Source organism: Excalfactoria chinensis, chromosome 12 (genome assembly GCF_039878825.1).
Source record: "Excalfactoria chinensis isolate bCotChi1 chromosome 12, bCotChi1.hap2, whole genome shotgun sequence".
NCBI classification, from domain to species: domain Eukaryota; kingdom Metazoa; phylum Chordata; class Aves; order Galliformes; family Phasianidae; genus Excalfactoria; species Excalfactoria chinensis.
This window is the reverse complement of record NC_092836.1, coordinates 15,327,962-15,349,487: the sequence shown is the minus strand read 5'-3', so window position 1 is coordinate 15,349,487 and position 21,526 is coordinate 15,327,962. Positions and strand designations below refer to the sequence as shown.

General features: G+C 38.3%; 1 protein-coding gene across 44 annotated transcripts in view; it reads left to right on the top strand.

The window, feature by feature from the left end:
* Nucleotides 1–21,526, top strand: part of ATP2B2 (ATPase plasma membrane Ca2+ transporting 2) — a 303,612-nt gene that overhangs the window by 137,507 nt on the left and 144,579 nt on the right. For 2 of the 44 annotated variants that reach the window (XM_072347786.1, XM_072347784.1), the window contains exon 1: nucleotides 18,711–19,094. The exons of 41 other annotated variants lie outside the window; for them this stretch is intronic. The gene's annotated coding sequence lies outside the window, so the exon portion shown is untranslated. Of the gene's footprint in view, nucleotides 1–18,668; nucleotides 19,095–21,526 lie in introns of those variants that run through there. One more of the 44 variants, XM_072347807.1, reaches the window with a different exon arrangement.

Sequence of the window (21,526 nt, the reverse complement as noted above, 5' to 3'; positions counted from 1 at the left end):
TTGAGGTCATGCTAGTTCAGCCTGGCAGCCAAGTCCCTGGGCTTGGTTTTCTCTGCTGCCAGTGTCTCCCTAGAGGTCTTTGGCTTGGATGTTCTTGGTTGATGGTCTCACTCAGTCTTTCCCCTTTCTTCAGACTGGTGGTTGTGTTGGTTTTTCCTGCTTGTTGATCTTCTTCAGCATCAGCTGCTTTCATTAACATTTTTCAACAAAGTAATGAATCAGAATAAATCACTACTAATAGAAATATAGGAACAGATTATGATTTTACAAAGCTGAACTGTCTCAAAGGAGATTACGTATTTGAATTGAACAAATACAACTTCATAAATAAACTAAATTAAACATCATCTAATTTTGCTTAGGAAGCCAAATAATTTTAATCCATACTCAGCTTCTCATGGAAATGTTTTGCAACTCAGTTTTATTCTTTAAAGCATTCTAATTCATATTTAAAACTAAAAATGTGCCAAATTGAACAACAGTTGTGTACTCTGAATGAACGTAAAAGCTTGGGTGCATTACATAACAATCTGAGAGCTGGCAAGAGAAAGTGATTGCTTTTGTGAGTGTCCAAGTAGCAGTGTAACAAATGTTTCTGAGAACTCCGTATTTCTCTCAAAAAGGATCTGACTGATGGCATGTCTGAAAAGTCCTGTAGGTACAGCTCAGTGTGAAGCAACAGATTATAAGAAATCTGTTTATTTTCTCCAAGGAAATTCCATGCAGAAATTGTGTTGGGGCAGATCTTACTCTGATGGTCTGCTTTTGGAACAAATTCTTGTTCTTCGATGGAAGAGGTGCTTTTAATGCATAATGTTCTCTGGAAGCATTTTAATACTAAATATTGTGACTGTGATTGGAAGCCACCTTCATTTTAGAGAAGAAATGATCTTTTAGAGCATTATAAAAAATCTATTATAGTATTAAGTAACAGGGTTCAAGAATTCTTGTTACATGTTTTAGACAGCAATCACAAACTTGAAGTAAGATTTCAGTCCACATACCTTCAGTGTAAAAACCACCATCAAAGGGCATATTCCAGAAACAGAATTAAATATAGACTTAAATGCAGCTCTTTTTAATGTGTGAGTTGTTCTGTACAGGCTGCAGAACTCACCTGGCCACTAGCTGAAAGTAGTTGGCTGTGGTTTTCAGAACTACTTGGTTTCCAAGTCAATGAGATTTAAGAATACCAAGAACTTTTTTTTTGTGTCTGATATCTTGAAGATCAAACAAAGCGTGGGTAGGGAAAGTCTCGGACAAAGGTTTTTGCAGGGTATTTTTTTTCTTTTCGTATTATCTTGTTTATTTGTGTTGGAACACAGCGATTCCAACAGAAAAATGAAAAAAAAAAAAACAAAAACAAAAACCAACTTTTTTTCCCCCCAACCTTTTGTATTATATCACTAATATCCATAGTTTTAGTAAAATAATAGTTTTTTTACCGTGCTTAATTCTGTGGTCGTAGCAAAATGTTAGTTTTTCCCATTTGAATTATTTTCTGCCAGGAGTTAACAATAGAATAAAATTAGCTAATTCTCTCTTCAGTGATTCAGAAATATTGTGGATTAGTAAATGTTGTGTTTCTTCAAGATAGGAGGAAAACCAGAGTAAAGAGCTGCTTGATATGCACTGAAGTTTTCTCTGTTTTGCTAATGAAGATATCCTGCTTCAATTGGTCGAGACTAACCCTTACAACCCTCTATGCCAGCCCTGATGGCAGAGAGCCCCCCATTAGAGCAGCAGCCAGCAGGGTCCTAGGACTTTTTGCTGTATATTTAAACGTTGTGCCAAATGGCGTAAGCAAGAGCAGCACAAGGACGCTGTGACTCATGCAGGCTGCATCTCCAGTGAAGGTCTTGCTGGCAGTAAAGCTGTTAGCAATCTGTTTCAGCAAGCATTGCTGAAGGCAGGTGAAGAACCCAGCAGGAGAAGAGATGCAGTAGACAGGCTGGAGGTAGCAGCCATCTTCAGAACCCAGCAGTACAGAATGCGAGGACTTGAATTACTGAATTTCTTCACCTGAATTGCAAGCCAGGCATCAATAGCAAGAGAGCATAGAATTTCTCTTTCTTTATAAAGAGGAGTTCTGAGCAACTCTCCTCTTTACAAAGAAAAATATAAAAACCTATTGCATGTCAGGCCAGAACTGTGATCCTCTTGTTGAGATCTTTGATCCTTCTGAGTGTGTGCAACTTCATCTGAAATGAAGGAAAACTGCTCTTTCTCAAATTAAGTTTACAGCCATTATATTTTCTTGGTGTAAGGAAGACTCATGATAATGGTGTGAGTGCTGCTGCTTTAGTACTTTTCTGCATTTTCAGTATGTCCTCGAATACGTTTGCAGTGATGTTTGGTCCTACAGGGTGTACTGTTTGTAGACACATGTTTTTCAAGGTGGGAGCATTGCAAAAGATTGGGGGAAACCTCGTATATTTAAAGTATAGTAAATTAAAATTATTAGTATTTTCTGCAAGTAGCTACTAAATTTTGGTGGTTCTTGTAAAGTCTGCTGCAAAAAAAATATTTGGCCTAATATCTTTGGTGTTTGTGGTACTGTATACGTCTTGGGAAAAAGAAAATATAATTTAATGCTGGTTTTCAAAGCAATATTTTGACTCTTTTGCTGTGGATTATCACAGTTCTTCTGCCATTGAACTCCTGGATGCATTCCAGTCTTTTATGAATATGCTTGTTATTTTGGGAATGCTTAGTATCTGTCCTTCATCTCAACTATCTGTTAATTATAACAACCAATTTTTATGTATTTGAATCTTCTAATTGTATTGCTTCACAGAAGACTCGTTAAAAAAGCCCAGGATTTTTTTTCCCCACAGTAAATAAAATACCTGATCTTAGAGTTTCAGCCGCTGTTACACAGCAACCAGTCTTTTATTCTCAAAAACTGGTGCTTGACAGAAAGCAGCTTTTTGGATGGTACAGAGAGGATTTGATAATTGGGTAATCAAGCATGGTTGCGTAGCACTCAAGTTAAAATCTAATTTGGTCAGAAACGTGAAATATTCTCTTTCTATGTGCAAGTTATTGATTATTATCGTCGCTATTTTTAAATTAAAATCGGAATGCATTAATTGTTCACAAAGACAAATGCAAAGTAATGTACTTGATTGCAATTCAAACAGAACAACCTCAATTCCAGCAAATGTTTTTAATCAAGGGCAGATAGTCTGGTACGATGCCTCAGAATTGTTTGCTAATGTTGTGCCAGGCAGATTTTTAACTGTGTGCTGTCAGGAGTTAGTGGGGCTGGTGTAGCAAACCTAAGAGACAGAGCTGGACTAAATTCAAGCCTAGCGACTCACACTGCACTGCTCTCAGCTGAGGGACTGGCAGGCATGCTGCCCTTTGGTGGGAGATTTGTGCGGAGAAAAGCAAAGCTGAATTTCAGAATTAATGTCAGATATTGATTGTGCTGGTAAAAATGCATCTAATCGAATGCCTGCAGCTTCTGATGGTCTGATTAAGGATTGTCATCAGTAGATTTCTCTAGAGAGAAATACTTAATAGTGGCCCTCAAGAGGCTGTACAGTTTGCCCTGCTTGCTTTCTTGCGAAAATGCTTCCAAAGCTGAATAAAAGTGTAAGTCCTAAATATAAGCTGAGCCAGTATCAATCCCTTCCTTTTTCCTAAAAGATCCCATTAACCACATGGCCTCCCAAAAACATAGTCTGGTTCTGAGGTACTTCACATTAGAACTTGAAATGTAAGATGTTGTGCATATGACTAGATATCATTAACATCAATTGGCAGTGTCCTACGTAGTCATTAGTTTCATGTCTGGTGGTTAAAGAAAAGGTTAAAGAAAAGAGAAATTACCTGAGTTAATTGGAACTATATTAATATATGTATTATTAGCTCAATGTATAGGCTAGGTTTTTATTAGGTTATTTGAAGTGATTCCGATTTGACTTCAATGTAAATCTGACTGTGCTACTTACTAACTGTTTTTGATGGCATGAGTTTTTCAGGCATGTCTGCTTTAAGGAGTTTTAACCGAGATTATTTTTGTCTAGTTGAGTTACACAACATCAGGCAGTCCATGTAGATGAAGCAGTTAGATAAACAGGAGGGAAGTCAGCTCTTTGAAAAGGCAGATAATAGTGGGATGAGAGGAAATGATTTTAAGTTGAAGGAGGGAAGATTTACCTTGGATATCAGGGGGAAGCTCTTTACTATGAGAGTAGTGAGGTGGTCAAAGCCAGGTTGGATGGGGCCCTGGGAAGTCTGGTCTGGTATTAGATATGGAGGTTGGCAGCCCTGCTTGTGAAAGTGGGGTTGGAGCATGATGATCCTGCAGGTCCCTTCCAACCCAAGCCGTTCTGAGATTCTATGAAGCAGGTGCATAGTAGCTAAAATAGCCAAAATAATAGAGGGAAAAATTTGCGGCCAATCCATAAGAATTCTGTGTTAAAGAAGGAGAGAGGGAAGTAACTCAGTCTGCATTTCAGTCTGCATTTCTGCATCTCTAGACTAAAGAGGAATACATCTTTGGTTGACACAGCTGGATTGTGTTTTGTTTCCCGTGCTTCCTAGAAAACCATTTGTTTTAATGTGTTTCTTGGATAATGGATTCAACAGATTTTCTATTGCAGAGTTCTCATAATTACTCCATTTTGGGTTTTGAATGGATGGTGCTGTGCACGTTTGCAAATTGGCGTAAACCACACTCTATTGGTTTTAAGAGGTGTAATTTCAATGTGTGATATGCTGTAATATTTGGTTAAATGTATGTTTAAAACATATGGGACTTGCTATCACGTATCTTCTTTACAATTCTTTCTTATTAGTAGTATTTTCTGAAGAAAATAGTTTTTGACTATTATATATGCTTCTGTAATATGAAAATATGTGGAAAGCATGACACAAGTGTAATGTAATGGAATACTAGTCAAATCATTCTCCTGAGGAGACCTTTAATTTCATGCAAATTTATGGCTGTGCTTTTAAATATGTAGCTATTATCTGTCTGCAGTGATGCTCATTTTTGAATGTGCAAACAGCATTAGGTCAATCAAAAGCTTTTTGTGTATATTAATATTTTGGAGTGGCGTTGTCTTTCTGTCTTTTCCTTTGATTGTACATTAGCAATGCCTGCCTGGGCAGCTGAGTGGTTCAGAAGTCTTACTTTGGCATTTGAAACATAGAAGCCACTTCCAATTTATGGTTAGCTCTTCTTACTCCTGTTGCTTTCATGCAAAGAATATAGCCTGTTACAGTGGTAGCAGATAAATATATGCATTTTTACTCTTTGACCTTGAATTTGTTTGCTCTTTGGAAAAATCCCTTATTTTTGTAATCAGAAAAACCTTGTCATGAGTTTAAGTAATGCCATAATATGCATTCTTCTCATGTTACATTTCAACTTTAGTTTTCTTTTTTCTTTTCCTCTTTTTTTTTTTTTTTTTTTAAAGTTCTCTTTCCTTCTCGCTGAATGGTTTAGTAGAAATTAGGTTAAAGATTGATTTGATAAAGTGTGATGAAGTATTAAGTAAAAACTTAGTAACAGTGGCAAAGTGACAAAGTCATCACATACGATCTTGTCCTCTTCTTGAGAGGGAAAGGGATGTGAAGTACTACTTCAGCCCCATGTATGGTGATGTATGTTTGCTAATATGTTTGTATACAGACTTGTACAGCAGTGTTCTTCGCATCAGCCACTGGGCTACGCAGTCTGCAAAGATGGAGATTTTTTTCCTGTAAACTTTTTGATTAATTTTCTAGGAAAGATCTTATACATTAAAATCCCACAATGAATAGTTGTTCACTTAATTGAAGCGATTTAAAAGACTGAAATAAAATAAAATAAAATGACTGAGAGAAGAGATTCAGTTTGAATTTCATTTTCTTAGATAAGGATACCTTAAAAGGTATTGGCAGCTTCTTATTTCAGTCTCTGTCCTCCCACTCTGTGACAGCTGCTACTCAGCATTTTTCTTCTACTTAGTCTTGATGAGCAGGTTTGGTTTTTTTATGATTCCTGTTGGACTTGAGCTGAAAACAGTTGGTCCTCATGAATATCATTAAAGCTGGTGGGGGAAGAGGGAGGTAGTGCAGCATCTTTTGTTGCAGCTCTGATTGTATTATACATTTTTTTTTTTTTTTTTTTTTTTTTTTTGTGAGTCTGTTGTCATCTGTATCTTGATGAAGGGATAAAATGCTGGTTAAGCAAACTTAACCTTTGGGGATAGGCAAATGTGTTTGCTGAATGTAAAGAAAACAGTGCTCTGAATTGAAGCCAAGCAGAATTCTTCTAGATTGAAATCAAACTGGAAATCTAAAAATGCTGTTCTACTTAAATTAACTTTCTGAAGCTCTACCCAGATTTAACCTATTGACAATCAAATTGCCATCCTTCAACTCAAATAAGAAACACTAAAAACGTTTTAATTGAAATGGTAATAGAAATTTTTTTTGTAACTTTTATCTGTGGTTTATTCCCAGAATGTCACATCGTAGCTAACATGAAAGAACTGTTACTTCATGTAAATACGTGTTTAAACAAGTTGTTTCTCAAGTGAAACAGTTGTTGGGAGGAGGTTACCTACACATCCTATGCTATCTTCATCAGATTTTATGCCACAATATCCTCATCCCATTACAGTGTTGCATCTTAACCCTGTACACTTTTCCATTTGATCAGTCTCCATCTGTAAGCCTCCCTTCTGATATCCATATCCTCCTGTGTTACCTGCCCACCCTCCTCTCCCTTCCCTGTACTCACAAACCTTGCTCAAAACCAAACCGTGCTGCTGGGACCGATGGCCACCTCTGCTGTTGAGGACATGTGAGCTCTGCCTGTCTGGTAAGCCAAGAAGAATGGCTGCATTACAGCTTTTCTGTCAGTATCTGTGCTGTGGAGGCTTCCTCCTCCTGATCAGACTCAGAGAGATATTCAGCTGTTCAGGAAAGCGGTAGGACCAAAACACTCATGAGTCCTCTTTATCAAATTGGCTGTAACTGGTGACTGAACTCAAGTGAGTCAGGGGACAGACGGTAATACAAAGCCTCATTTCCTGGGGAAGTCATCCTAAATGATGAGGAGACCAGTTTTGATAAATTCATGGAGAAGGGAACTTATTTTGTGAGCATAACCTCTAATTTTGCCATTGTATAAATAATAACATTTTGGACAAAGATCTTCTACAATACAACAGTAATAGAACTGTCTTTCCCGTAGAACTGTCTTTTGCTTGTTTAATTGCAATTGCTATATACTTTATCCCTGTGTGTTAAATGCAGAAATGGATAATGTTCTTGGGTACTATATACATATAACATGTTATAATTCACCTGTTACAAATGGGAAATATTCCAAATTGTGTTAATTATACTAGGCCAAAAATAATGTAATTACACAATTATTGCTGTTAGCAAAGTGACAGTGAAATAGTTATTTATCAGAACATTTTTCAACAGATCACCAAAATGGTTTTTTATTGACAATGCCAATTGTTGGATTAGGAAAAAAGGATGACATCTGAGTAGTAACTCTGAAGGCCCCTGAATCCTGAATGATACGGTTTCTGTAAGTGGCTGTTTGGTGGCATTAATCTTGACTGTTATGAGAAATTCTTAAGATTTGCTGTTGCCTAATATCTAGTACTGAATTTACTCTGTGGATCAGTGTGTTTATCAATATAACAGTGGGATCTATCTGGGCGTTGCTTAAATGAACATGCTTGGTTTAGAAAGAGATGGGAACAATGCAATTGCTGTTTTTCAGCAAATTACAGTTCTATGTTTACACAACCCTATTCATCAAGTAAAGACTGATTATATAAAACCATAGTATGAAAAATGAGAAGTTTGCATGTCTAGAAGATAGCATTTCAGAATGTATAATATACCCCTGTCTAATATGCCACGTTTTTAGTTTTAGTTTTTCTGACAGTGTGCTCTCTGCCAGTGCAGGTTTATCTCTGAAATCAGTGTGCAGCTGCTGTTTCGAGCCTTTGAATTCAGTCCCAGTGCTACTCACTGGAGCGCTGTGTTCTTTCCAATGAACCAATGAATAGTTCACTGCAGAACTAATGCATGAACATTTACTTATTTCAATTGTATCTATCCAAAATAGCAAATCTGCCAGCAGTAAACTATGAGTGAGATGTAGGAATTTTTAGGAATCACCTTTTTTTGTGGCCAACATTCACCTAGAGGAAGGTCAGAATCTTTTTCTGAGATCTGAAATGATGAATTCTAACTTCAGTGTGGGTCCAATTGGAAAAGCAATGATAGAGGCAAAGATGTCTGGCTGGGTTTGTGTTTATAAGGCACTTAGTGAAAAATACATCACCTGGCTTTGGGAAATGAAAGCCTTAAGAATGGGGCTGGTAATAAAGCTTTTTGACAATGACAACTTTGAGGAATTGTTATGATGGTGCAGTACCATCAAGCACTGTGTATTTCTCCTTAAATGTTCTCCTAGTTTGAACTGTTTTTCTTTCCAAATACATTCACTGAATAGATGAACGATATAGCACCCTAATATCAGACCTCAGGGGCAGCCTTGTAACTGTGTGTTGGCTTTGATGGGCTGAGTCACACAGTTTTTCATGGGAAATCTTGCAATGAACATCCTACTTTCTGACCCACCTGGTACTGCTGTGTTGATTTGTGAGTGGTTTTATTTCCAGTGTCTCTCAGAGTAAGGCCAGATATGAGCAGCTTTACTTGGACTGAAAACTTATTTTCTGCATGCTTGCCATTTCCCTTGACTCTGCAAATGGAAGACTGCAACTTGCTTTAACTGCAAGATATCAGGAGGATTCTGAAACTCACTGTCTAAAATCATCTACATTACACCCACAGATACGACAATTATGTAGGGAAAATAAACAGTGTGAGTGACACTGTGAGGAAGACAAAGCCCTGTGTCAACAAGACTATTTATTCTGAACTTCTGCAGAGTGGCTGGTCAGGTAATTCAAAGTAAAGATGGCTGTTTGACAGCAAGATAGGAAGTGCAGAAGTTGGCTGGACTTGAAGAGCCTCTGCTTTTTAATTCCCAGACACATAAAGGTCCTGATGAGAACAATATTGCAGAGACAGATGCCTCCTGTCTACCTTGTCATCTTGTCCCTTGGCTCCTGCCATTTGCTGCGGATGTGTAGCAGACGTGAAAATTATCATAATTCTGTTTTGAGGTATACTTAATTTTTCTTAGGACTGTGTCCTAAGAAGAAAAACATGGCCACTTGCAGGCCATTTCAATTCCTGACATCATGATTTTTCTGCTGAGCTGACTGCCTTCTATTCCCAACTTCTTTTCACGTTTCATCTGTAGATCAAAGTTGACTGTTTCTCAATTTCATTGTAGATCACCTGATAGTAATGGAATTAATACTAACAGCATTTTAGATAATATTTCTAGGGACATCCGTCTGATGATTTGTTCAAGATATTAAAAACAGTGAATTCCGTGTATTTTTATGTAATGAATGGGACTGAATGGAACAGATCAGATTTCATTGAGATGCAATAGGACTAACTTTGAATTCTGTACTTTCCTGATTGATAGACAGCAATCAGCATAGCAGGAAGGAAGACAGTGGGAGGAAGTAAATTACTTACCTAGCTTTTCATCAAAAGCTCTTGATTTGCTGCAGTGTACAGTGTATTTATTTTTGAGTATTCAGAAATAGAACTGACTACCAGATCAGTATGATTAGATTTGCAATTACTGACCTTTCTCTAATAAATCCTATCTGCTGGCATTGTCCTTGCAAGCTTATTGGTGCTGTTATTTATTTGTTTGCAAAGACTGACATCATTTATGAGGGTTTTTAATACTTTTGGTTGTTAGAACTCCTGAGTGACTTGTGTTCTCTTCTTAAGTGATTTCTAAAGATTCTTGGATTCCTGACAGAGGAGTAGCAAGCATAATTTTTGCTATAATTAATGTTATGCATTTGTGGGTGTACAGTGATGCATTTTATTATGTGTTATAAAACTTGCTTGTTGTTTCTTATGCGTTCTGAATCTAACAGTCTTCTTTTAGCAGTGACTTCAAAATTAGGTGTAATTAATAATTGTCTTGTTTAACTTATCAGTTTTGTTCTCTTTCTTTTTTTCTGGAGCAGAATGAAAGTCTTGTCACAGGTTCATATAGGACATAGAGGACATTCTATGAAGCATTATTCACTGAAAAAAATAATAACATAAAACATGGATACATTCTACATGATAGCGTGGGACAGTACAGGCATCACAATGCTTTTTCCTGTTGTACTGATTAATGTACCTCATGTGGACATTGTCAATTATCTATATACAGTGTGGAATAGAAGAGCATTAAATCTGTTTTCATGTTTTTTCAGTATATCCATCTCACTGAGTACTGGCAACACTTCCTTGAAGTTGCCATGTCTATCACTGCGGTTTGCTTGGAATATATTGAATGGCTTCTCCAGTTTGGTACAAGATACCTTACTTTGCACTCATTTTGTGTTAGTAAGGCTGCTTCAATGAGAACTCAAAACTCATTACTGTGTTAAGGTTGCAAAAAATTTAGGTAAATGTTTTTGTTTCTTCCTGTAAGAACTGTGCTCTCAATGGAAATCACATAGGATAAATGTCTCCTATATTAAGGAACTGAAGTATCATAGTCTTAATAGAAAATAGAAATGAGGCTTTACTGTGATGTGAGTTGCAAACTGTGGAATGCTGGTCTTGGTCTCCTCTCACTGTAGCACAAAGAATGTCTAAGCTCTTATGGATATTTTGCCCAAGCTAAATGAAATGAGCAGGATGTAGTAAACAGATTAACGCTGTGTTTATTGGTCATTTATTCTGATGTGGGAAGTAAAGGAGCCAGTAAGTGATGTATAAACAGAGTAAAATGAAGAGGTGCTGTGCAGCACTGAACATTTTTTCAAGTTAACCATGCAAAGAACTCCAGAAATTTCTCTAAGGACAAGAAAACAGTCACCTTTGCTAAAGTAAGATTGAGATAAATATGCTTTCAGGTTGGAAGGTTTGTTTTCAGCACAAAGGATTAAATGGATTTGGCAGATCCTTTGAGCTTGGCGTTGATATTGTAATGAGCTCTAAATAGCTGCCTCCCAACATCTCCTGATCCATTGTGCCCATGAGGTCAGCCCTGGGGTCTGAGTGGGACCAGGAGGTCATTTCCCTTCAGTCTCGAGGGACTCAGCCTCGGGTTCCACTCGGGCTCTTGACAATTTGTCAGTTCATTACAACTTGCTTGAAGTGCTACTGGCTTAAGAAAAAGCACAGTTGACACCATGAGCTGTTGAAAGCCTTGTGCACCCTCATGGCCCAGGCTTCGGTGTGTGAAGGTGCAGACCTGATTAGCAGGCAGCATGGTGCAGGAGAAGAGGCTGGTGAGTCTTGCTGCTGCATGGGGTGACGGGCAGACAGAGCATGCAGTCCTTGTGCCTTTTCAGTGGCATGTCATTTCACTGCTTTGATGTAACACTATTCCTTAATGGCAAGTGCAGCTTTCTCCTTAGGCATTTGCACTGTTTCTTTCTAAAGCAACACAAATCATTACAACTTTTGCAGTAAGAATGTGGTAGATTGCATCCTATTTGTCTGAGAAAAGCCCGCTGACTGCTTGTGAACACAGAATCAAGACTGGGCTGGTATCTGCAGTGTTTCAAAAGGAACCAAGAAATCTTCATGCTCATCATGCTTCAAGGGCGTAGAGGATCTTGAAATTTCTGCACAGTGAAGTCATAGTGTTTGACATGCCTGCAGATTTTCATTCAGAAACTGAACATAACCAGCAAATAGAAATGTTATGAAAATATTTAGAATCAAATGAAGAGTAGCCCTGTGGTTAGAATACTGTAACCCATTCATGCTACGCATGAGAGATTGGATAGTGAAGTCAGTAGGAGCGTTTTCACTCCTGCAAGTAGCCTTGGAGTAGCTGACACTCAAAATGTCCAATTGTCTACATTTCATTGCTTGAGGAGAATCTTGTTTCAGTTCTGCAAAAAAACAGTAACCAAACCAAACAACCTTCCCATCTAAGCGTAGGAATTGTGGACATATAGAGCACTGAATCTGTTCCTGTATCATATGACAACTTTCCAGGTTGACCTGGGTATTGGGGGTGTTTGCACCATTGCTATAATCTAGTAGAAATAGAAAAATTTCAAGCTTTGTGTCAATCATGGATGTTTTTGCAGTGAATTCATCCATACATAGCATCCCTTATTTTGTAGTTTTCCTCACATTCTGAGCCCTGCTCTATTAATAAGCCGTGCTTGCAGTGCACTGTGCCCATCTAATCAGAGAAGCATGTGAAGATTTGTGCTGTGCCTTGCATTCTGCTCCAGGAGGTGTGAAACAAATGATCTGGGGGAGGCTGGGGACGTGTAGGACCATCCGTTCATTTGTTGAGATGATGTACCTTCGAGTCCTGCCTGTGAGAGTAGGAGCCTGCCCTCTCTCTGCTTCTTTTCCCTTGTGTTGCATACAGGTCAGGATGCATTCAGAAGGGGCTCTGGTGCCTTGGGGAACATCGTGAGTCTTACCATGGGTATGAATTTCCAGTATGTGCTGGAAGGCAGTCAGTTTACACACTGCAACAAAGAAACTTCACACCCATCTCTTTGGCACACCTCTTCACAGTGCTCTTGCCAGTGATTCTGGAGAGCATTTTTGCTGTTTTTAAATCTGCAGTAGAAGCAGTTTGTGAAGTTCAGCATTTTGGGTAGTTTATAGAGGAGAATGCAATTCTGATTCTGTCTATGGAGGCCATGTTTTTACAGTTTCTAATGGAACATAATAAAAGCCAACAAATAGCAGCTCATTACTACCCTATTTGAAACCTGTATTGGAATTTCCACACTTTGCGTGTAGGGATATATTAGAGAGATACAAAAGGTTTGACTTTGATGTTTAATTCTTCTTTGATATTTTGTCATGCTCATTATTTTTTAAGTTTATTTTTGTCTTCGTGCAAAATGCAGCAATGATATAACACAATACCCAAAGTGCATCCAGTGTTTTCTTCAGAGATAATTTTCTGATGGTCAAAATGCAATTTTTGCATGTTAAGGTGAAAATGGGGGAGGCAGAGGGCTTGCATTTGCTGTTTTCTTCCTGGTAGTGGAAAACAAGAAGTGCTGATCATGGCAGATTTTGGTGTCTGTCGTTAAAACAGTGTAGGCACAAATGGAGCTAGGAAAAAAATAAATCCAACTTTCTGGGTTTTGGCCTCAGCCAGAAGTTACCGCATGAACGTGTTCTGGTTTGCTCAGGCTCCTCCTAAGGAGGAGGAAATTCTGCATCCAACAACCAGACAAGAAATGTGTGCTGTAACCAGTGTAACGAATGTTCATGTTGTGCATTAGGACTATTTTAAATCAAGACAACTTACCCTGCACAAGTTCAATAGCTTGCAAAATAACACATTCATCTCACAGAGTAAACAAAGATGAAAATCGTGCTGAAAATATCTGTTTCTTTGTGCTGAAATGTTCTTTCATTGAAGGAAAATCCATGCCCATGTATATTAGAAGTGTGAAGGGGATACCTTTGGGCCATTGTGAAAGCATTTATGTCACTTTAGCACTGTGGAAATGCTGTGGGCCTGTATGAATTGACTTTTCTTTGTCATGTTTCATATTTAGGAGAGATAATGTTTTAATTCTCTTTTAAATATGTATTACTGAAGTTCTGCTGGACCAATAATATTCTAGTTTTCAAGAAGATGAAGGGCTTTGCTTTCTGCTGAAGCAAATGGTTTGATGCAAGAGAAGATGAGCCACTCTCCTGCTGCTGGTTTTCAGTAATGCGTCAGAGGGTAGTTTGGGTTTTTCCCCAAGCCGTTATCTATTTCTTGGGTCACGTGTAAGCAGGAAATGGTTTGAAAAATGACTCTGGGGAATAACATACCTGGGGAGTAATGTACCTGAATTTCAAAGAAGTGCAGTAGTTTATTAAACGGTAATCATTCTGAATCTATACAATATGAGGGACTGTTGTAGGGGTGCAGCCAGTCTTCGTTCTTACTGTAAGTGCTGAACGTCCCTGAATTTCACACCAAAACTAGGGAGAAACAGTTGAACTGCATTTGCTGAAGGGTAAGTAGTTACTGGACTCCTTGATCAATTAAATACAAATAAATAGAACAGCTGTACTGCTCTATTCACTACAAAGCTTTCTTCTCTGGAAATTACGTATGTTGAGATTTGTCCTATTAAATCCAGTCCTGTAAATCCAGTCAGGAATTCTCTTTCATTTTAACTGCCTTAGCCATTTTATTTTTTTTCCCCCCTCCCTCTTTAGGAAATGGTCAGAATTTCTTTCTTATAATGCAATTGGCACTTGATAATAAAAGCAAAGCAGATGTTAATAAACACAGACAGACTAGTCTGTGTTCGTTTAACTGAACTAAGCGCATAATTGCTCCGTGAGGAGCTACTGTTTAAGTTTCTTAGGAGATTTGTTTGCAAGTCATCATTACAGGGCTTATCAGCTTTGTAAGCTGAATGTCTTCTGCTGCCACTAAAAGCTTTGAGAGGAATCCGAAAACTTTCAATGGCTTGCGTGGTTCCAGAAATCTAATCTTGTAAATCCCATTTGGATGAGCTATGCGTTGTGTGCTGGTCTTTGGACTTTGCCGGGCTGGAGGAGGAGCATTTGTCGTGTTCCTTGCACACATCTCCGGTCCTTACAGGTTCAGCCAGATGTACCTTGCTTGCATTGAGATGTCTCACTTTGAATTTTCTTGTGTACAGATATATTTTTACATGTGAACATGGCAGTGAGGGACGTGGTTTAGTGGGGATGTGTTTGCAGTCAGACTAGATGATCTTAGTGGTCTTTTCCAATCTTAATGGATATATAATTATCTATGTGTGTATGCACTGTGCTGCTTCTGTTCCTGGAGTCAGAGTGCTTCTCCCTGCCTGAACATGTTATGGGGGTTCTCACTTCACTCTTTGAAGAAGGCTTTCTGTCCAGGCTTAGTAGTCCTTCTTAAACCAGAGGAGCACATTTTTAAAGTTGTGTTCATTCTGCTCAAACGTTTGGGACGTTATCAGTATAGTTTGTGTATTCTCCTTGCCAGAATTATGGAGTAAATGTAGTGGGGGATGATCTGAGAATGTAAGAATTGTCTAAGCACAGAAGTACGCAAACAACTCTTGATTTAAGATATCTAACACAGGCATATAATTATGCCCGTATTGCTGAAGTTCAAAGGGATTTTGCAACTTAGACTTTCATTATTTTATCTGCCTAAAAAGCAAATGAAGTACTTAGAACACCTGTATGGTTCCCCTGAAAAAGAATAATTTACAGAGCCTTAAAAAATAGCAAACATACATTTTTGTGTGTGTGTGCTTTCAAACTGTGGCAAAGTTTGAGACTTGTTAGTGAGTATTTGTGAATACCACAGAATTTCATGCCATTGCTCAGGATAGGAGCTACATCTGACCTGCATGAAGATGCAGAGTTTTAAACATTTGTGTTTGTATGTAAGTTTTTCATAATGACGTTCAGCATTGTATTAGAGGTTTTTGCACTTGCTAAAGTCTGGAGAGATCATGGCTGCCTTGCAGTTATCAGTTACCTATGGGGGCAGCAATTTGACACCTTCATAAAATATTACTGCTAGCTTGCTATCTGTGTGTCTAAAAAATGTGCTACAGCTCTGTGTCTTAAATACTGCTGCAATAGCACAACAAATCTGTAGAGATGAGTTTGTTTTTAACCTTCCTTATAGCTAAGGCTGAGTTACTTTACATGCACAGTTGTTGAATTATGTTGTTTGTGACAAATGTTTGAGGAATGCTGGGGTACAGCAGACACTTGGTTATTAAATGCAGAGCTCGGAAGTGATTTTCAGAAGGTCACCAGCTTCTGCAGTGCCTACCTAGTAGCCGTTTTCATAATTCATGGTTCTTACTGCTGAAAAATAATTGGTGTAAGGAAAATTGTTCGGAAGATGAGAAATGGAAGATTGGATGTAAAGGTCACCTCTGAAACTGTAATGAATGCAGCCATATTGATTTAATCAAAATTGCTTTATTTCAAGCCTTGGGTGGGCAGTTCTGCAAAAATCTTAATTTCTTTTAAATGCTCTTTAAAGTGAAATGTTTCGTTCTTAAATTTGAAACTGCATTGCTAAATCTAAGGAAATGCATTATATGGAAATACAAGTAAAGATGCCTGCTGGTTTTGCTTATCCTTTGTCAAGTTCATTACTTCCCAATTCTGTTGTGGATGTGATTCGTGTAGTTCTTACTTTCCCTGCATATTTTCTTGCATAAGTGATCAATAAAACATAATGAAGAATCCCATTTTGGGGTCATGATTCCTAACAGATTCAAAAAAGGATAAGTTGCATATCTCCGGCTAACACCGATTATTATTCGAATATGGTGTGAGTGAAGCTCTCGGTTGCTCTGAGCTTCACACATATGTTAAAAGCATTGACAAAAATGACTTTCCAAATTGAATGCAAAACCTTTAGATGCCTCTGATCGTGTTCAGAGGGGCTGCTAGAAAGCATTAATATTCGTGAAGATGGAAATGACACTGAAAAGCACTCATTTGGATAAATGTTGGTGCCTGCGGTGCTTGCCTTGAAGTGCCGTTCCCTGCCCCTGTGTGGGCACAGCCTCCTCTGAGCATGAGCACTCATTGTTCGCATGCGTGGGGCACGGCTGTGTCTTGGCTGGCTGTGCAGGGTTCACTCTGTGCTTTTGCAGGTCACAGTGCCATTTGGGCTTTGAATGATCGTGTGATATATTTACTGGTCAATTTTTGTCTGCTCTAAATAAGCTGCACAGTTTGCTGCACAACACGGGCAAATCCTCTCTAGAGTTTCTTGTCAGCGAAAGCAGGAGATCACGGTAAGGGTTTGCCTGTGCATCACTGGAGTGAGTGGAAGTCGTGGGTGCGTGGCAGTGAGTGACAGAGCAAACTCCTTTAGCAGCAAGTGCTGTAGTTTGGCAAATTGGGTTGATGTGTAAGGGGCTTTGGGGCAGAATTGTAAGTATTTCTCAGGATAAACCTATGTTTTGAATGCAAATGAATGGAGACATTTGCAGGACACCAGTAAGACATGCTAAGATGTGTGTTTTACTTCCGTTGTTCAAAAGGCAGGCTTGCTATCACATTCTGGGTGCATAAGAATATGAAACCCAACAATTTATTGCAGTGCTTCCTTGCTCAAGTTCTTTTACAGGCATGAAATTTGAATAAAAATGTCAAATTAAATGATGTTAAATAGATAATTAGGTTGTTTCCTACCATAAATCTTTATCATATTTATCACTTTGATTTAAGTCATCTTACAGCAATTTCTTCTTACTGCTTTGGAATATTGTATGGATGCTGCATATACTGCTTTCTCTTTAAAGTATGATTTTATTTGGAATCATTTGCTTGTCTCAAATGTAACAAGTTATGTAGTGCCATGTTTTCTTACTGTAACATTTTGAGGTATTTTTACATAATGTTAAGAAAAAAAAAATAATCTGAAGTTATCTTTTTCGGAGTCTTTTGGTTCACTTATAAAACTGAGCATCTTGGACTGTTCTTTGCCTTAACTGGAGGCATCTGCTTGTGAATATTAGAATTTAATTCTCATCAGTCAAGAACCCATTAACTTGTAGAATTTGGTCTAAATTAGAAGTCCAGCATTGCTTATCTTCCTATACAGCAGTATCGTTCTTCCAGACTGTACTACAAGATGTTCATTAATCATATAGGAGAATATGTTCAGCTGTATGGACACAAAGAATTGTCACTTAAGGGTACCAGAAATTCATTTTGTCACTTCTCCATAGTGTGGCTGATAAATATAGCTGGCATCCATTAAAATGTAATAACTTTTACTGAGATAATTGGAGGATAATTTAAAAAAAAAAAAAAAAAAGAAAAGAAAGAAAAAAAAAGCTTCACTAAAAGCCTTCTTTCCTTTGGATATTTCATAATCCTTTTTTTCCCCTTTTTTTCCTAATCACAGTTTTGTCTTTTAATGATGGGTTAGAATGTTTATCTGTGAGAAATTAATGGTTTTTGAAAGCTTGGTGTTTTAATGTTAGAACAGTATTAGGTGGTTCTGCACAACTGAGCCCCTTTAGTGTTGATGCAGAGGCACTCATCAGTTTGTTGCTCAGGTGCATTGCAGTGCAAGGCAAACCATGGAGGAAGTGGTTCAGAGCAGGTGTATCTCCAAAACAGAGGCTGCGTGTGGGTGAATAGATGAGTACTTACATACACAGTTGCAGTTCAGTTTCTGGCAGGTTTTACACAAATGGAGAAAGACTTACAAAGGTGTCAAAACCATGTGCCAGGGCCTCAGCAAGAGGAGGCCAGGGTTCACATTGATCCATCTTGTCCTTGATCTGCCTTCTGTTTAACCCACTACCACTCGTTGGCAAGAACGTTTCCAGAGCAGATGACTTGCAAGGCACCTTGGCTTTCTTGTATAGACTGTTCTTGCTATTAGTCTTTATTCTCATAGAAAATATTATAAAATAAAAAGTGCCTGGAACTCTATTAGCTTCCTGCCTGTTTGGTGGCATATCCTGATAGTGGTTTTGAAAAGTCATTAATTCTGGTTTATAGTTTCAGCTTCAGTGGGTGTTGAGCGTTTTGCTTAATTTTGCACATGATTAAAAACTGTCTTTTCTTTGGCTCTGTAGCCTGAGGTGTGCACAGAGCCTGGGCTTTATTCTCGTGTGCAGGCACTGTGCATTAGAACATCAGGAGAATGAGAACTGCCAGGGCAAAGGAACCTGGTGGCCACTTTCTTTGCTGTCTTCTTTTGCAAGCTACTGAATTTTGCCAGACAGCTTAAATGATCCAGAATGGAAAACTATAGAAATGTCACTTTATTTTTCACGATTTGTTAATGAAAGAAAGCAATTACCTCCTCTGTGCTTTGTGTTACCCTGTGCTGTGTGTTGCACTCAGGAACACAGAGCTTCTCCTGCCTCTGCTCCTCTAAGTCACTGAGCAGCCAGGAGAGGAGGGAGGGAGGGGAGAGGGAAATCTATAGGGGGTGGAGAGAGTGTGCTCCCCTTGCAGGAAAGATGTGTCTCTCCTGACACATGTTCAGACCACTCCGGAGTTAGCCTTAGGTAAGTACATCATATTATGGTCATTTATGCCTTCTTGCTGTAATGGGTAGCTGTGCCTCACTTGCATAATTTATCTCCTCAGTCAGTAATACAATCCCAGTGGTCAGAGGATTTCAGGTACGGGAGCCTAATGCTTTTAATGGTAACTTTCCTGCTATACTTTGCTGTCCCTCAGGATAATTTTATGCTGTCTAAACAATATTTTGTATTTTGGGGGTAGGTACACAAGCGGTGTGTATGAGGAGTGGTAACTTGAGTCATGAGGCAGATATGTGGGCTAGTGAAAGGGAATGAGTTTGCAGAGCCAGAAGGCAAATGGTAATTGCTTTGAAAATGTCCTTACATTTTAATTTTAGAAAATACGATGATAGAAAAGGTTTGTGAAAATAGAACCGTGTATGTGAAAGAAAAACTGAACTATTTAAGTTTTTTCCAGGATTTACTACCTAGTGATGTTCTCTCTGAAATATTAATAAACTGCTTGTATTGGTATTAGCAATTATCGTATAGCGTATGTTTTAGCATATAGAATGTGATGTTTTGCTGAAATTCATAGCTAACAGTAAATGTTCAGTGGCATCAAAAGGAACTGTTTGGGAAGGAACAAAGCAGCTTATTAATGAATTTTATCAAATAATGATTGTGTACATTTATGTTATGAAAATGTATCTACTTTATGTTAGAGCATAACTTGTTAAAAATGCATTCAGGACCAGATTTTGCCTTGTCAGAATTTCACATGTGCTGTTGCTTCATTGTTTTCTTACTTTCAGACCCATTGGGGAGATGTGAATTTTATTTGTCCTCAACTTGATCTTAGGCACTGTTAAGAGAAATACTCGGATATTTAGTTTGGAGGTTATATTTCTGCCCAAACTAACCAAGCCTGTTAGATGAGTGAAATTAGACTGAATGTTTTAGGAGAACATGTAACACATCAATGTCCTGCTCCTAATTGGAAGTGGGGATGGAGGAAAGAAGACAAAGGAATTCTCTTTGATAAAATGCAGCAGCGTTTTGCATGTTGTCGTGTTTTGTCATCAAATTTTGCTTGTACTTGAATTTTGAATAGATTCACATTTCAGTTTGAGCTGAAATGCAAATGAAACAGAATGTCTTGGTAGGATGATGTGTTCGGATTTGCAAAAGCCTAGATGAATTTTATAACTTCCCTGAAAAGATTTAGCTGAAAAGGGATTTTCAAAAATGCATTTATTTTTAAGGCTTCAAGTTACATCTGAAATATAGGCAGGCAATGTGCCATTTATCAATTTAGCTGAAAATGTATCTAAGACCAAAGCTTTCTCATCCCCTCTGAGAGAGACGATCCATTCTTTTAAAAGTGCTTGTATGTGGGCACGTCTGTGAAACTGCGTTCTGCCTGAAAATACCCGAAGTTGATAAAGCAGGGTTATGTAACTAGTATTGCATAATAATGCATTTAAAGATATTCTAATATGAGTTTACTTTTATCACTGTTTCTTTAGGAGAAAAGGTTCTGGAGATGTGACTAATTACCCTCCTTCTTTCAGGTTATCTCATGTCCCAATTTTCAAGGAGTGTCCTTGCTAACAGGGACAACCCGGGAATTTTGTAGGCTTTATTGAAAATGGGGCAATGTTCTAATTTCAGAAAAATCCCATGTCAACCAGATACACGAGCAACCCCAGGGCCCCACATGGGCTCAGGGCATCCCAGCTGCCTGGGCTCTCATCAGAAAATGGTGTGAAATGTAGGGGTGCTGCAGCTCCTGATTCTGGGGAGAAGCACTAGTTTGGATAAAAATGGTTCTAGTGGTAGGTGTGACACTGACCGTGTGTTCTCTGTCCAAAAGTGTGTTCAGGTTTCCCCTTCTATAGCTTTCATATACCACCAAAGCTAGTTGTTGGTTATGAGAATGGGACAGCCAAGCCACGTTCATTGTCCCTTTCCACTTGAATGGACAGAGCAGGCTGTGAGTGTTGGTGTGCTTGGAAGCATTGCCACAAAGGCTAAATTTGAAGGAGGAACAGCTCACTGCACTCTGTTCTCAGACAGTTGTCAAAAGAGAAGAGTGCATTTAAGAAGCATTCAGATTTGTTTGACTACTTGGTTATCTCTGTACTCAAACTCAGAATATCTTACATGTATTTTAAAATAAGTCCTGGGATTATATAAGGGGTTACCGAAGTACAACATAGAGACAGCTATGCTTCTAGAAGAAAGGAAAAGTTGAAACATGGGTTCACACTGTGTTTTAATTGGAGCAGTGGTGTCTCCAGGTGCTTATGTATCTGGAGGTTTTTTCCAAGGAAGATATCACTATGATGTCTCACTTCTGCCTACTAAAAGCAGATACCTGTATAAGGTTTACATTGGGTTTTGCTGAAGCTTCTAATACTTGGGAAAATCCTGTGTAATTGTGTGTTTTAAATAAAAACTTTCCAGTTTTT